This window comes from Uloborus diversus, chromosome 2, assembly GCF_026930045.1.
Source record: "Uloborus diversus isolate 005 chromosome 2, Udiv.v.3.1, whole genome shotgun sequence".
Classification (NCBI taxonomy): domain Eukaryota; kingdom Metazoa; phylum Arthropoda; class Arachnida; order Araneae; family Uloboridae; genus Uloborus; species Uloborus diversus.
The window spans coordinates 18,917,065-18,934,020 of NC_072732.1; the positions used below are offsets into that span (position 1 = coordinate 18,917,065).

The window sequence follows — 16,956 nt, forward strand, 5'->3', positions numbered from 1 at the left end:
AACTCGTAAACCTCGTTAAAACAGAGCCAGCAATAAACTTATACTTGAATAAAAATGTTTAGAAAAATTTTATAGTGCAATACAAATTGAAACACCCATTATGAAATTTTTATATATTTTTTTGTAATTTTTGGGGTCCTTAAAGCCTGTGCTTCTCATGCTTACGCTTAAACTAGGCCCTGAATGTATTAAGATTAAGTATCAGATGCGAACATCCTATTCTACTCATTGATATTTTAATTCTGTAAGAATGTTTTCTCTAAATGATAAAAGTAAAGCCATTAAAACAAAAAATAGGAAACATGTTGCATTCATGCGCTACAAGATTATAAAAACTTTTCTAATGGCTAATAGGGAGCTTCCAACGGTAAGCAGCCACTATTATTTTAGGAAGTTTGTTTCTTTGTTTTCTTTTTGTTTCTTCAAAAAGAATATTTTGGAGCAATTTATATATTTACAAATTTATTATGAATAAAAAAGTTTTATACATTTTTTTTTTTTGCATCTATACATTTTCTTCTTCTTATTCGGATTTGCAAGTCTAGTATCCTTTTTCGATTTTTCTAGAACGATGCAAGTTCCAATCAGCAGCACCAGCTAGCACTTTACTGACTTGATGGCTAATGGAATTAGTCTCTGCTTGTTAGTACTTAATTTTTACACTAGCTAAAGAGAAAAAAACAATTAGTCACTTAAGATATAATTACACATTAATTTACACAGTGAAATAGGCTAAATAAATGCATAGTAAGAATTATATATTACACATAACAAAAGATACAAATTATGTATAACAAAATTTATTAATATGACTTAAGTAGTGGGGCAGCAAAGAGAGTTTTGAGTCCCCAGAGCCCTTCGTTATAACATATATTACCAATTCTAATATAGTAGTCAAAAACATGACAAAACTTAGGTCCTTCGGCCTTCCCACCAGGTAAAATCCCTGGCTGAGAAATTCTCAAGAGATGATTTAAGATCATAAAATTGTTTCATCGATGATTAAGGCCTAACTGAACGTTTTCCAAATCAAGCCCTTCTTCAATAACATTTTTACGATGGTAGATCAAATATGAACCAGAATTGAAAAAAAAAATGTCTCAACCAAAAACAATTTTTATAAGCCATCCTTTTTCATCATATCATTGTTCCATTGATAAATATCAGATTGCCAAGTTTTTGATGCTGCCATGATAAACAGAACAGGGCTGCCACTAAGTTATGGTCTAAAAATAGTGGTTTAAGTAAAATTTTAAATAAAAAAGTCTGCAAAACAGTTGCCAAACAAGGAAAATAGTAACTGGTTAAATGAAGGAACCAGTTATGTGAGTGATGGTCTAGTAGATGGACTATTTTCCTAGGTAAAGGATACTGCCTACAGGGCCAGATTTAAGGGAGGGCAGGCGTGGCTACTGCTCCGGGACCTCCACAACAAAGGGGCCCCCACAATAAAATTTTTACAAAATATCCTAACTTTCAAGGGTTGAAAATATCGGATATATACATATATATCAAAATATTCGGATATATATATCAAAGTATCTAATATTTTCGAAAATATGATGATCTTTTGGAACCCTGATTAGGGGCTTCCACTCCTTCATTACCCCAGGGCCTCCACATTTCCAAATCCGGCCCTGACTGCCTGAATAGATTTTGAAAACTTTTGCAACTGAAGTTCTTTTAAAGACTTACAGCCAATGAGAGCCCCTTTTAAAACTTAAATAAAAAATATGACTCCGACAAAAGTCAAAGTTTTTTAGAAACCTTTTATTGGTGAGTAAGAGTATATTATACATTTTGTCAACAGGTCATTATATATATTTTGGTATGCAATAAATCTACTTCATAATACATACTTTTTTCTTTTTCAAAAATTTGTATGGGCTTTCACATTTTTCAAAAAAAGTTCTAAATCTTTTTTTGAATGATCCTAATTTCCTCAATCAGTAAATAGGCATATATTATTAAATTTCAATTAGGATAACATGGTGGGTCACAATTAATGAAGATATGTTTCACTAGAACTTTCAGTTCAGAGACTTTCGTAAATATGCATAATCTATTTTTGCGGAATTTCTCTTCATTCATAAGCTCACATGTGTTTCTATTGAAAAAGAGATTCCTTGTGACTTTGAAAACATGCTCAAGCAAGTTTTATTGCTATTTTGGCCATCAAATAGTTCATTACAGTGTATAAACTAGGGATGCACTGATAAGCAAATTGGCCAATTAACCATTAGCTGATTAATTATAATCATAATGGCTTTTACTGCTCTCTCAGTTGAAAAAAAAAATACCTGCATTAAAAACAAAAACATATGACACAATAACATTTTTGCTCAATTAAAGGGTGTAATTTTGAAAGCAAATTGTAAAATGTTGTAGTTATGTGTATAAAAAGAGAGTACAATAACTGAAAAACATTTTTTTTTGCTTGAATAGGAGTATTCTGTCAAAAGTTTGAGAGGAAGCGAGGGGAACTGAGTCAGGCTGCATATAACCACCTACTATGTTTCTTAAACAATAAAAAAAAATATTTACTTATGTATAATAAATTCACCCATAGTTTCTTGTTCTAGGCATACTTAATATATAATTTTATTCAAAAAATAATTTTCCTGCCCATTAAAATCGTCAGTATGACTAATTACCAACGAATTGGTGCATTCCTAGAATAAACTCTCGTCAGTAAAAAGTTTGGGGAATTTTTAGCTACTTACTAGTACACAACTTTCAGAAAAGGTAAGTTACAAAATTATAAGGTACCAATTTCAGGAATTTTGCTATACTTACGAATGCATCACTTTTAACTGCATCAAACCATTAATGCTTGACAGACACAAAACAAATTCATGTTCTGCAGCATTAATATCGCCAATTGCAGCTGCAACTTGGGAGCTTTCTTAGACATCACATTCATCTCCACCTTTTCCTGTAGCAACTTCGCTTCTCTTTTCAGCTTTTTGCCGTCTTTTTAAGCTTGGCCAAAAGATTCAAAATCTCTTGCAGAACTATAAACTAATTAAAAGGAAAATAAATTCTTTTTAAAAAGGCATCAAGTTATAATAAAAATACAGTCGGATCCCGATTTATGCGAGGGATGCGTTCCAAGACCCCTCGCACAAGTCGAAATTTCGCGTTGTGGAACAATGCATGTTTAGAAATTTTTTGTAAGCATACCTAATTACTTCAGACAAGTGTTAACGCCCCTTAAATTGTCTAAAAACATTTCTTAACTATATATTACCGTATCTGTTATAAAGAAATGATTTTTTTCCACATTTTAGCGTTACATAACTAAGCATTAAAGCATTACAATTTAACATAAATTACTACTACAAAGCACAAAATCAATAAGCAATGAGAGACATGAATTAAAACAGTACGGTACTTACATTAAGTACCGTACAAACCATACTGCATCTTTGTAAACCATCTTTTGTCGGATGTCTTTTCATCCATAAGCTCATTATTTTTTGCATTGAAAAAGGCATTCCCTGTAACGCCGAAACACGTGTCTGCTGTAATTTGCAAACTGGTGCTTCTTCTAATGTTGTTTTGTCTTACCATGCTGCATTATATTAGCACTGAACAGTAGATATCGTAAACGTAATTATAATTTTTAAAAGGATGAAGATGATGGTTTATGAAAGTGTGGGAGCACCCCTCTTTCTGGCTTCTTTAAGTCACAATGAAAGAGCAGTTTCTATTCTTATGATTGTATTTTGCTCAGACATTACTCTGCGAGTTTCAGTATCAAAACTAAGTTCTGAACTTTTACGGATTTCCTTTTCTTGAATTTTAATTGCACGTATCAAAGATACACTCATACCTGATTGCTGTACTACTTTGAATCCACTTATTAATTGTTCAAGCATATTGAGAATCTTGACATTTTCTTTAATGGTCAGAAGCTTTCTCATTTTCTTTCCATTTTCGCCAACTTTAGATGAAAAAGCGCGTTTGGGAGCCATTCTATCTTATCAACGTTCATATGTAGAATGAAAAAAAAACCCATTAAGAATCGGAGCGGTTATTTTCAGGCCTGGATTTACTTACAAGCTAAGCAAGCTATAGCTTAGGGCCCCCAACTGCCGGAAATTTGTATGATTTGTTTCAAAAATAAAGTACTTGAAAAATAAATTTTATTTTCTAGTACTTGAAAACTTTGAAAAGTTGGAAAAGTGTAGCTACAAACAACAAATGGGAGGGTGTATGGAGAAGGAATGCAAATTCAGCTCCTTGCTTTATCCTGCACAAAAAATGTAAAAACCATGGTTCTTATGTTTCTGAAACATATTAAATATTTTTGTGACTCACATGTTTCATATCTTGCTATTTATATAACTCCGAATGCAGAATTTTGGAAATTCTTTTGGTGTTGCTTGCTTTTATCTTACTTCTGCATATTGTCAATCTGTTTAGCCCAAAAATAAAATTACAATCTACTTCTACTCCTCTTTGTTTTCTGTCCCACTTGCAACTGAAGAGAAGTTGTTGTAATGAGAAATCTATAGTTTTTTTTTTCTTTTACATTTAAAATAGCTGTTTCTTACAAAGTTAGAACAGGAGTTTAAAAATTTAGGATCAAGTGCTAAAATATCAGACAGAAAAGTACAAATGAAGTGAGCTAAAGAATTTTAATTGTTTTAGAGTTCTTGAAAATAATTAGTAAGTCTTTGAAAATCCGAAGCAAAGTTGGGCTCCAATTTTATTTCTTAACAAGTGCATACATTAGGAATTGTTCAAATAGGCAGTATGTTACTGTCTTGTTACCTATTTTCTAAATCTGTACACCATATGTTTTAAAGCATTTTTTACAATTGATCATTTTATATTTAACTCGTTGTATTTGTTGGTGGGTTGGAATGATAATTAAAAACTAACTGTATCGAAAGCCAATGTATTGTCTTTTCTCTTCCCACACTCTTTTTCTCTGTCAACTTCTGTCATTGATTCGTCAAATCAAAAACAATTTCTACTGTACATTATCTTAATTTGCATATTATCTTAATTAAAGTATATAACTTTAAAAAAGTTTTGTTTGCCTATTTCTGTCCTGGTATTTTTGTAGTTCCAACTACATCTTATAAGGCTTCAAAATGCAGAACTTAATATCTATTTTTCAAACTTTCCTCCAGGGGAGAAACACCCGTACCCCCTACAATTGGGGATATTCTATACTCAACTTAAAGAGGAGTCCTGGGTCTCCAGCTCTTGAAATCATTCCCCCTCTTAAGGCCAATCCCAAAAGGACACCAGGGAAAAAGCAATCAAAAAAGCAAAAGTATTGCTGTATGTAGCAGATGAAAGAGACAAACATAGTAAAGGAGAAAAAAATTAAAAAATTGCATCTTACACCACTGAGAGAAACAGTGTAAAAACTACATCAGGTGGCCCCATACCTGAAACAGCTTAGGGCCCCGCTAAGTCTAAATCCGGCCTAGGTTATTTGTATAAACTAAAACAAAGCATTGCTTAGGTTTAGACTAATACAGTGTGTGAACTTCTGATTTCAGTGATGTTCAAGGGATGAAAGTCCATTCACAAAACCAATATTTAGTGTCAACGAAGCCTACGCAGCTCCTTTCCAAAAAATTTCATGTTGCAGGCAAGCAATTTGCGTCAGCAATAAAAAAATTCATTACTTTGGAAAAAAACTCGCCTTACAGTCATTTCGCGAAAGTCGGATGGCGTTGTTGCGGGATCCGACTGTATGTATGTGTTGCAATCAGGGTTGGGTTTTGGACTGTCCAAAACTGGTTTAGGACAGGACAAGTGGTTTTTACTGTCCAAAACTGTTTAAAACTGTCCGAAAGTGTCTTAAACTGCCCAAAAGTATGCTAAAACTAAAGTGTAATCTAATCAATTCGTATTTACTGCAATATTCGTGATGCATAAATATAAATATTAATTAGTTTTAATTAATGAGTATTTGATAATATTTTTCCTCAAAGTGTTCACTTACGAAATATTTCACTTAAAAAATTTTTGCAAATAACGCTTTACATAAAAACTTTCTTATGTAACAGTCAGTAGAGTTATGAACGGAAATTCACAACAGTACCAAGATAACTAATTTCAGTTCCATTAAAACTCAAAAGAATGTTACTAAATGTGTAAAGTAAAGTGTGCAAAGAAAAATCTGATTTTTTAAAATAGTTTTTGCACTTAAGTTTTATATGAAGTTTTAATGAAAATTCTTTTTTCACTCATACATTAACGAACAAGACATTGATCATTAAATATATGCACTCGAGTGGCCCTTAGCTATAGGACATTTTTCAGAAGTTAAAATTGCATTGATACCCACCCTCTTATTTTGTTCCAATGGACAAAAGAACAGCCTGTGCAAAATTTCCCTTCAATTGGACAATTTCTAGGGGTACCTCAAATGCTTGAAGTTCAGTCACACACACACACACACACACACACACACACAAAGTCCTAGAAATATAGTAAAAAAAATTTAAACTGCATTTTTCTTTAACATCATAAATACATTTTATTAGGACTAATAATTTTTATAGAATCAAAACATAGTAGAATAAACCAATGTTGAACATTATTCTTTCTTAAGTCAGGATTTTGTATCAGAAGTGCAATTTTTATGGTCTTCAGCAATGATGTGTGAAGCAATTTTTTTTCCTCCCTTTCATCTTCTCTGAAAATATTATTGTGTTTCTGAATCAATTTTACACCTCTTTCTGCAGCATCATTCACAAAAAGTGTTTTGTCAAGTTTTTCCATTAATAATATAATATCTAAATTCATCCTTCCAAGTTGAAGCCTTTGTTAAAGAAATCAGAGCTGATTGCCGGGTAAAGAAATATTTTGTAACAGGTATTTCAAAATATTTATCAGCTTCTAGCATAATTTGAGTCATAATTCTCTTAACCCTAGTTGGAATATCATCATCTAATAAGGAAAGAGTCATAGTTTCGTGAACCAAATTTAAGCCATGGCTTAAAATTTTTTTGAGAGTAACTTTCTGATTTCTGGATCAATATCCTGATAATTGATCATGTGATGCATGAATAGAAAATCTGGATAGGGAGCTTTTACAGCTTTTGGGGAGAGAAAGCAGGTTCGAATGTAGACTCGAGCCCAAGAAAAATACATGATGTTCTTAAAGCGTTCCTCTCCCTTTTAGATAGCTGAAATTGACCCTAAAGTAGTTAAATCTTGAATACGTAAAGAGCCTTTGAGATCCACCTAGCATGACTTTATAGTTCCTGGCTTACAAAATGATATCCCATTCCTTAAAATCCCGGTAAGATTGTTATAGCTAATTCTAAAAAATCTTGATGATCATCACGCTGTTGTTTCTGAATAGAAAGTTGTTGTTCAAGAAATTCGAGCATGGTTGAGAATATATCATCAAGTACTTCCATAGTTACCAGATATATATCTTATTTGTCAAATTTTGTCCTGGTTCTCTGTCACTGTCGTCAAAACCATCGTTGCTTGAGATGTTTGAAACTAGAAGCTAAATCATAAGCTTTTGATCAGACATTGTTATTCCATTTCTTCATAAGTTCTTTTTGTTTGAACAACTCCCTTTTGGAGCCCGGGCGTCCTTTTTTGCACTGAAGAATTCAGAATTTCCTATTATTTTCATTTTTGATGTCTTTCAAAGCATATGTACATGCACTGTCAGAGAAATAATCCGTATTTTCAAATCTCTCCCCTCAAAAAGATCTTTTCCCCTCCTTTTTTTAACCTGAAATTATTGAAAAAAAAAAAAAAATCTGTAATTATTTCATGCATTATAGAGTTAGGCTAACTTATCAATTCAGTGTCCATCCTTCTAGTAGGAATTGGTGAGTTTTTGCCAGGAAACAGAAATTCTTGAAGCAATAACGCTGTACTTCTTGCTTTTTTGTTATTGTAAAAAATAAAAAAATGCTTAAAATTTGCCTATTTGATGGCATTTTTACTACAGTAATTTAATTTGAGAGGTAATCGAGAAGATCTACATAAAAATCTCTTCTTAACTTGCGTGAACAACTACCGGTAGACCAGGGTTCGTACGCTCCTTCAAAACTTCTTCATTTAGGAAATTGTTTTGAAGGGCCCTTCAAACTCCTACATCACTCCTACATAACCATCCTCTATGACAGTCTTTTAAAATACTTTGATCAAGAACTATTAGCTTTGCCACAAGGGCAAAGAGGGGGGGGGGGGGAATTCTGTCTCAACTGAGTTGATCGCAGTTGGGAAAGAAAAATAAACACGTTGAGATTTGGCATATTTTATTGTTAAATTAAACACTTTCTTTTTTTTTAATAAATAAATGTAACGTAGCAGTTTTGTATATTTTGCTATTTAATTTTTATATAGATGTAATTTACAGATTGATTAACAGAGTTCATAAAATCTGAAGGTTAAGAGAAATTCTTAGGTTGTCATTTGAAAAGTAATATTATCTGGAAGAAATAATTATTTGTAGGAGAAAAACATTTGCCTGTAAAAAGACATCACTGAGCATAAAAAGGGCATTGAAACTAAGAAAGACATATAATTATTCCTGAAATCGAACAGTTTGAGGAAGACTGAAAGGAAACAAATGTCAACAGCTCAAAATTTTTTTTTTTCAAATTTAGTAGGTCGATCAAGTAAGATTTACAAAGTAAATCAATGTTTTAGTGTATTTTACTATTAAATTACAGCTTTTTCTTTTGAAATTTTAATGTAGTATTTTCGCATATTTATTTATTTTTCATAAAGATGTGATTTACAAATTGCTTATAGAAGTCATAAAATTTGAAAATGAAAATATTACATTAGATGACTAAGATGACTTATATGAAACTATAGTTCTCATACGCTTATATTTTAAAGTTTTATGATTATTGCTTTTCCCCCTACCACACTCTCAGCCGTAAAAGTCAGTTTGTCTAATTACTGTATAAATGTTTAAAAATACATGAAGTTTTTTTAATGATTGTGTTAAAAAAAAAATTGTTTAGTAAATAGCAGTTTTGACATGATAAATGGGATCCTTCACAAGTGATGTCATTGAAGGGGAGACAGGTTCATGAAATTGTGACAAGGGGAGAGAGAGGGTGAGAAAAAGTGACACAACAGTTATTAACACAATATGTTTACAAAAAATATGACATGTGACTAGGCCAGGAGTAAGGTGTAGTGTGACACTTTGCCAAAGAGGGAAGGGGGTCAAATATGTTGAAAAAAAGTGATATTTATGCACTGCACTATAGTACTCCTTCAAAATCTCATTTTACTCCTGCAAGATGCTTTCATTTTATTTTTGAAATCGAGTACGAACCCTGTAGATGTTGGTGCTATGTTACAAGCCTAGTTTGATCGTCACAATAATCAGGCCAAAGTTACCAGCAGCGTGAAAATTAGTGATAAAAGACAATGCTGTACTTGGTTAGAAAATAAGTCAACAATGCACATTTTGTAAAAATAGAGTTACCGCACGAAGTGAAAATTAAAGTTAAAAGATAATGTTATACTTAGTTAGAAACTAAATAAAAGATACACATTTCATAAAAAAAGAGTTACAAATTTAGTTTATCTAACCACATGAAAAAAAATATATAGATTTATTTTGTAATATCAATTATACATTAATCATAAGTGTTTTCTTACATTCACTCAACAAAAGTAAATGCCATGTTATAGAAAACACTGCATGCTAACGAAGTTAATAAAACTGAAACTAAATTAAATTTCTACTTAATTTTAAATACACTCATAAATTTATGTGTTCTTATAAAAATAACTCGGCTAAATATTCACAGAGAAGCTTTTGGTTAGATTGTTGTAGAAATGATTGCAAAAACGTCATGAGTCACTAGCGTTGTCTTGGGGAAAAAGCTTCGAAAGAGTCAGAATCAGAAAAGAATCAGATGAAAAGCGGGAAAGCTGAACAAAATCTCAAGAAAAAGCAGTTTGAATAAAATAACACTTGTGACAGGAAATAAGGCCATAAAAAATCCAGATCTGCTAGAAATTTGCTTTTAAACTTGAAAACATATGAATAAAATGTTTTTTCGGTGAAATTTCGACAATTTCATGCTATTTGAGGCACCCTTTAAACTTTTCCGATTGAGCTAATAATTTGCACACATTGTTTTTTTGTCCATTGAAACGAAATAGGGGGGTGGGAGCTACATTCTCACAAAGTGGAAAAATAAGGGCCACCCTAATATGCACTTATATTTTTTAACTTGTGAAAATTTCTTTTTGAAATTCATATTTTTAATACATTTTGCAATTTCAAAAAAATCGTCATTTATTGTATTTAAGTCAGTTATTGCACTATATTTTGAACACTTACATTTGCATGCATGCATAAATGTCGAACTATTATGAAAAAAAAAACCATGCGGACGAACAAATTAAAATTCTTAATAAAGAATTAAACTTCTATGTTCCTAGAATAGATTAAGCTGTACAAATAAGTTATATATATATATTATTTATACTTGAATGTCCAGTCCACATTGAATAAATATTCAATTTAAAACATATTTTGACACATTTTGCTCTGTTTTTGATACTTTCTCACAAAATACAGTTTCACTAAAAATGCAGTTTTGGACAGAATGGTAAAAACCATGGTATTTACCATAGTGTCAAAAACCTCGCCAACCCTGTGACTGTTATTAAAGTAAGTAGTAGATTTTAACTTTCAGCTCAAAAGTCAACACTTAGCAAAAAGGTCAATTGGACCAGAATTGAATTAGAAAAAAAAAAGCTGTTTTCAATGTTAAGGCAATAAAAACTACACTTACACCTTTCTTGAGTGTGAGACCTCTTTACAAGTATTCACAGCAGTAGATTCCTCTAGTAGAGATATCTGACTGTTGCAGGAAATTACAAGAAGCAGTTTTATTTTTCTACAATTAAAGTAAAGAGTAAATATTTAATTTAAATACAATTATAGATATAAATATGTTAGTAAGGAAATAAATCCGGCATACACTTACACTGACAGAATTTATTCTTAAAGTGTCTCCTGGTAACATTGTTTACAAATTATCCCTTTCAGACCCAAGCAAAGAATGAAAGCTTAATATTTTGTACAATGAACTTGAATAATTGTTTTGATTAGTACAAAGTAGAAAAGAGTAATGTTTTTTTTTTCTATTTGAGGGTGGGCTTAGAGGGGATGTATCGCATGTGATATAGTAAGAACCAGACACTACAATCAGGAGTGTTTTATTTCCGAATAAGATTCGACTAGTTTGTTTAGTTATAGTGCTAACAACACAATATATGCACAGCATAAATACTAGATGAAAATAGGCTTTATTTTTATGTTGTAACGTTACATGATTCTTTTTACTTTCATGAAATGGCTTAGAACAACTTCTTTTTGCAATGAGACAAGTCAAGGAAAAAAAAACTTGCAGTCTCTACAATGGGTATAGTACTTTGTCAATCATTTGCAACTGAATGAGCTCCAATTAGAATCACAGTGACTAATAAAATCTAAAATTTCGACCAGTATTAAAATTTTACTGAGTAAAAAATGGAAATTAAAGAAAAGGGCATAACAACATATATAGCAAACAATTCCAGTAAAAAATTAAAATGAATTGAAGGATTCGGAGGGGGGGGGGGGGGTTTGGTTTTACTAACCTTAATTGCTTACATCAATACACCTCCCCCCCCCCCAAAAAAAAAAACTGAAACTGACATAAAAGTTATTTCCAAAAGCCATCAAGTCCCATTGCATCATAACTATACAAATAAATTGTACAAGCTACTGTGTGGTAATATTTCAGAGAAATTTTTTTTCTTTGGCTTTAAATTAGTGCAGAGTACATATAAAAAGGTGGTCCCCCCTCAAACATGTTTCTCTCAACTACAGCATTGATTACACTTCAAAAATTTATTTTTCTAGTGCTTACTAAATAATTCTATTCTTGAAATCTTCATAACCTTTATCCTTGTACTATAAATAACTCAACGAAATACATATTTGACCTTTGATACAGCATACAAATTTAGCATAGTGAGTATTAGAAATAATAACCACACATTGATATTCATCGAAATAATTTGAACAAATGTAATTGTAGAACTAATACTTCTTAATTCCTTACTTCTGAAATGCTTACTAATTTGGAGCAAGGACCCATTGAGATTAAATCTCTTATCCCTTTTATATCATAATGATCTGTTAAGAAAACAATTAAGCCATGGTTGTCAGCTTTGTTACTAAAAATGCCAGTGTTTAAACCGAAATTACTAATATACACCAGCAGGCTGAATTTGCAAAACTTGTAACTGAATAATTACTAAATTCCGCATCTAAAGTAAACTCCGTCAAAGTAGCAAGTTTCCAGACTTTACCGCTCAGTGGATTTCCAGTTTCGGTTTCAAGAATGAGGAGGGGGGGGGGGGGCTCTGGTCACAAGTCAGAAGCTTCACCAATCAGGCCACCACAGTCCCTATATGACAGGTTGATGGCATCCCTCCCTACTGCAGAAACAACTTAAGAATTCAATTCATCTCTCTCCCCCAAGGTACAAAGGTGCACACCCTTTCAAATGTTACAGATTATTCATTTAGAAAGAGACTGATCTCGCACCGAAAAATAAGACAAAACAACCCTCTCAATAAAAAGCCCCTTTAAATTTCAGTGGTGCTGTTTGTGCTATAGACCCCCCCCCCCTCTTTTTAGTGGGCACCCCTATAGAAGTCAACTCAATTTTGAAAAACTTGAGTTTTAATTACTCAAAAATGCAGTTGAAACATTTCAAGATCTCAATTTGAAACATTGTGAGATATGAATTCAAAATACCCCAGCAGTCAATCACTCGAGTTCCCGATTTCAAAAAGTCTCGATTATCAGAAGTACTTGATTCCCGAGATCTTGATTATGCCCATCACTATTCTTTATGGTAAGCTTAACAAAAGAGCTTGATGGGCCGCAAGCAGCCTATCAGCTACTAATCCGGTATTGCTGGTTTAGTCACCTGCAAGATTTTGAATGCATACAATGAGGATTAAAAAAATTTCAGCAGAAATTGTAATTGACTGGCAAGGCCGCTTAAAAAACTTGAAGGCTGGAAGAGATCTTGGCTTTATGCTAAAATTATTGCTAATTCATTCGAAAAACATTCAGCATAACATGTATACTTGCTTTAATTCCTTTTCTGCAATGAATTGGATAACGCCTCATGCTCCTTCTTTATGAGGGTTTTTTTGTGACCCTCTTGCCTGGTTTTTCATAACCCCTCTGAATAACACCACCCCGTAGCACCAACAAATGACCACTTCTTTATACACATACATTTTCCAGATGTGCTAACTGAAATAGTTTGTCAAATGGTTAGTATCATAAAAAAATTAAGATTAAGTCAGTAAACATGATAGTAAGATCATGGGTTATCAGTCAATGGTAACTGTAGGTTATTGCCATGGATGGATCCAGATGATTACCTTTCAATAAATTCCAAAACCTCCGCCCTTTAACATCACCGATGATTGTCACAAATTAAGTTTCTTTTGCTTTATTTCTATTTGTTGGGAGTGGATTGGGACGTCCTGAACCCTTTCCTTTAACTAAACGTCATCAAAGGTGTCCTAAAATTGCTTTTTTGAATTTCAATTTATACTTTCTATGGGGGATCTCCCGAACCCCACATAATGTCATCTACAATAGAGTTTTTGGAACTTTGAAAAACTACCTGTGTTCCAATTAATATTACTAAAGTGTTAAGCAACATGCTACGATTGCATTTTCAAGACAACAATTCTGAAAAAATTCCCATAGAGAGCCCACTTTTTCACAACATTATAGATCATCTAAAATTACATTTTTGGAACTTGAGAAACAAAAATAGGTTGAGGGACAGTTCCTGCATCTCGGCTCAAGGAGGAGCCGATTGTTCCTCCCTTGCATCCGTCCTTGGTTATTATAGAACCATATCATAAAAATCGGCACTAAATAGATAGTGTAAGGCTTACTTATGGTCAAATATCTGTTCAAACAGGAGAGTATAGCACAGCAAGACTCGGAAAAGCTCCGACTATTGTGGCAATTATGTAGTGAATTTCTGTTCTTTAATCCATGACTGAAGAGAGAAATCTTGAAATATCTCTAGAGACTTTGTAGTGGCTTAAAAAAAAAAAAAAAAATCAGGACACAAAATTACAAAAATATCAGAACACTTAACATTTTTTAAAAAGTAGTGCACATATATACTATTGCACTCAGTAGCAAAATGAAATGTATATCATCAGATATTACAAACAAGTTTAGTACACATGTTTTTCATTTATTATTATTATTATTTTTTGCACTGGAAATTTGTCATAAAAAGACCAATGCAAATTGTAGGGCTCACAACTAGACACTGTTACAAGTTTCTAAAAGTCCATTTTTTTTTCAAATTCAGGCCCTTGTTAGCTTTAAAATATCGGTTCCATTTCGAGTTTTACTCAGTGATTCCTCTGTCCCCTTCTATTTTTTTCTGAAACAAAATATCAACAGTGGCAGATACAAGGGGAGAGTCATGGAGGCTGGAGGGTCATCCCCCCCCCCTAAACAATCGAAAACTTTATGTGTAAAATGTAGATGATTACAGTATCTTAACATTTCATTTATTATTTTTAAAAGTAAACATTTGAACTACTTCATCTCATTCCTCATGAAATCAATTTGCAATGTTTATCCCCAGTTAGGTGTCTTATTCCAGGCTGATTTGATGCTTTTTATTTAACCGCAAGCAGTTTTTGAAATTTTTCGTACCTAAAACTGTAGGTTCGTTCACGGGGGTCGTCATTCTTCAGCTAACCCTCCCCCCAAAATAGTTTTCTGTATCAGCCCCTGAGTATCAATATATTGTTAATAACATTACCATACTTGAAAGTTATGAATCAAATGGTGAGAAAACAGCTAGATGCAATATACCAACTGGAGTTCAAAACTATTGGTTAGGTGTAAATAATTCATTCAGCATAATTTCTAGTGTTTAGCAAAACAATATAAAACAGAATCTATCAATTAATCGGCTAAAATTCAATAAGCATTGATGCATCCTCTATGCGATAATACCTTTAACCAGTCATGTTTTTTCTTTAGGGGTATATGTACTCCCAGTAATCCATTACGCACAATGTGTATGCGATCATATACATAATATACCACAGTATGAAAATTTTTGAAGCTTGAGGGTAAACGCTATATGTCTAAAAAATGTTTGAGAGTATATAGCGTATATGGAGAACACCACTGCTTTTAACATGAAAATGTTTGTACTGATTAATCAGTTTCCAATGGCGGGTAGGTAAATCAGCAAAGCAGTGGATTACCAATTACTGCCGGAGTCTACTAATTACTGCTGGTTAACTAGGGAACTGCTAATTTTAACCTTTTGAAGTTCAGATTAAGGACCATGAATAAATTAGGTACTTTTCCTAAGGAACAAACTGAAAACCTGTTGGGATCATCAGGACAAAAAGTTAATACTCATGACAAAATATTTTTTATCAGGATAATCAGGACAACTACGAAGCCTGCTGTGAGCAATTCAAGCAAACAAACGGAAAGCATTTTAGCGGAACATTTTAGTGTCATGCCAGCACTAATAAAAGGAATTGAAAAAAAAATAGGCTTCATGAGAAGTTTCAAGTTTATAGACTCGTTCGTTCACAAACAAAAGAACAAATTTAATGGTAGCAGTAGGTAATCACAGAGTACAAACCTGTATCGGTTCAAACTATCATGAACTCATCGATATTTTTATTAAATAAGTAACATTGAATTATATATACGAATTGATACGTAGCTACAATACGACTTACAATCTGTAATCTGTAAACAAACATCTGTTCGGTTTCCGCTGCCGTACAGTGACGTGAAAAACCCGTCAAACAGGTCACGTGAACCAGCCGGCATCCTAGCTGTGGAGACTAGGCTGCCAGCCAGCCGGCAGCCAAGTCTCGGCCGAATTTGAACGCGTTACATGTTACATTATAGTTGACGCAAAGGCGCGATAACACAGAGAGAGAGAGATTCACGCTCTTGGTCTTTCCTCTTCGACGTACGCCCTTACGGGGCCCAACAAATTGTAGAAAAGTATGAAAAAAACAGCACCATAACATATTAACGTTACAAATATACATTGGTAGCCTCTGGGGAGATTCCGCACAGCTTTTGTTGCGGAAAGGGGGGGGGGGGAGGAGCAAAAGGTATAGATCTGGGCCTGCTTCTAATCTCAGTGTATCACAAAATGCGTGATTTTTAGCATAAGACTTTAAAATATGCAACATATAAAGCAATACTGGAAGCTTTCCAGGAGAAGGATAGATTGAAAAGAATTGAAGAAACCAGTAATGTTGTTGCTTTGCAAGGAACAAAAAGAGGAAGCAAAAACTGCTCCATTGAAATTTTTAAAGGGAGTTTGGAGCGTCTGAGCGACTGTCCTTTTCTAAGGATTTTCATGGTATTTAGTGTGTCATTACTGTTTTGGGGGAATGAGTACTCCCTGATGTCTTCAAAGCGCCAGGGCACAAAAAAAATAAGTTAAACAAAAAAATTAAAAAAAATATATATATATATATATATATATATATATATGGCCGTGGTAGCTCGATCGGTAGAGTGTCGGATTCGGGACCGGAGGGTCCCGAGTTCGAACCTCGATGGTCGAAGATCCACCGTCGTCATTAAAGGGGACTGGGCGACGTTAAATATGCTCGTGGTCTCAATGTCCTCCAAGTGAAACGATGCCTCTGGGGCTGCTAGCACCAGGTAGCTAGTAGCTCTTGGTCTAGTTCTAAATTATCATTAACTGTTCGACCCGGTGATGGTGCAGCCATCTATCGGTATAAAAAATAATGGAGGCAAGGCACTTAGTATGCAGTATATATGTGTGTGTGTGTGTATGTATCTAATTTGAATTCTGACACTTTGAATTCGAATTATTTTTTTCGCAATCACGAGTTGCGACAGAAACCTAC

At 33.2% G+C, this 16,956-nt stretch overlaps 1 long non-coding RNA gene across 1 annotated transcript; it reads right to left on the bottom strand.

Annotated features, from left to right (window-relative positions):
• Positions 1-506: 506 nt before the first annotated feature.
• Positions 507-15,798, bottom strand: LOC129216890 (uncharacterized). Its single transcript, XR_008580186.1, has 5 exons — positions 15,699-15,798; positions 13,960-14,110; positions 10,773-10,877; positions 2,797-3,021; positions 507-666 (listed from the first exon to the last, which is right to left on the bottom strand). It is a non-coding gene; the product is annotated as an uncharacterized LOC129216890 (long non-coding RNA).
• Positions 15,799-16,956: the final 1,158 nt, after the last annotated feature.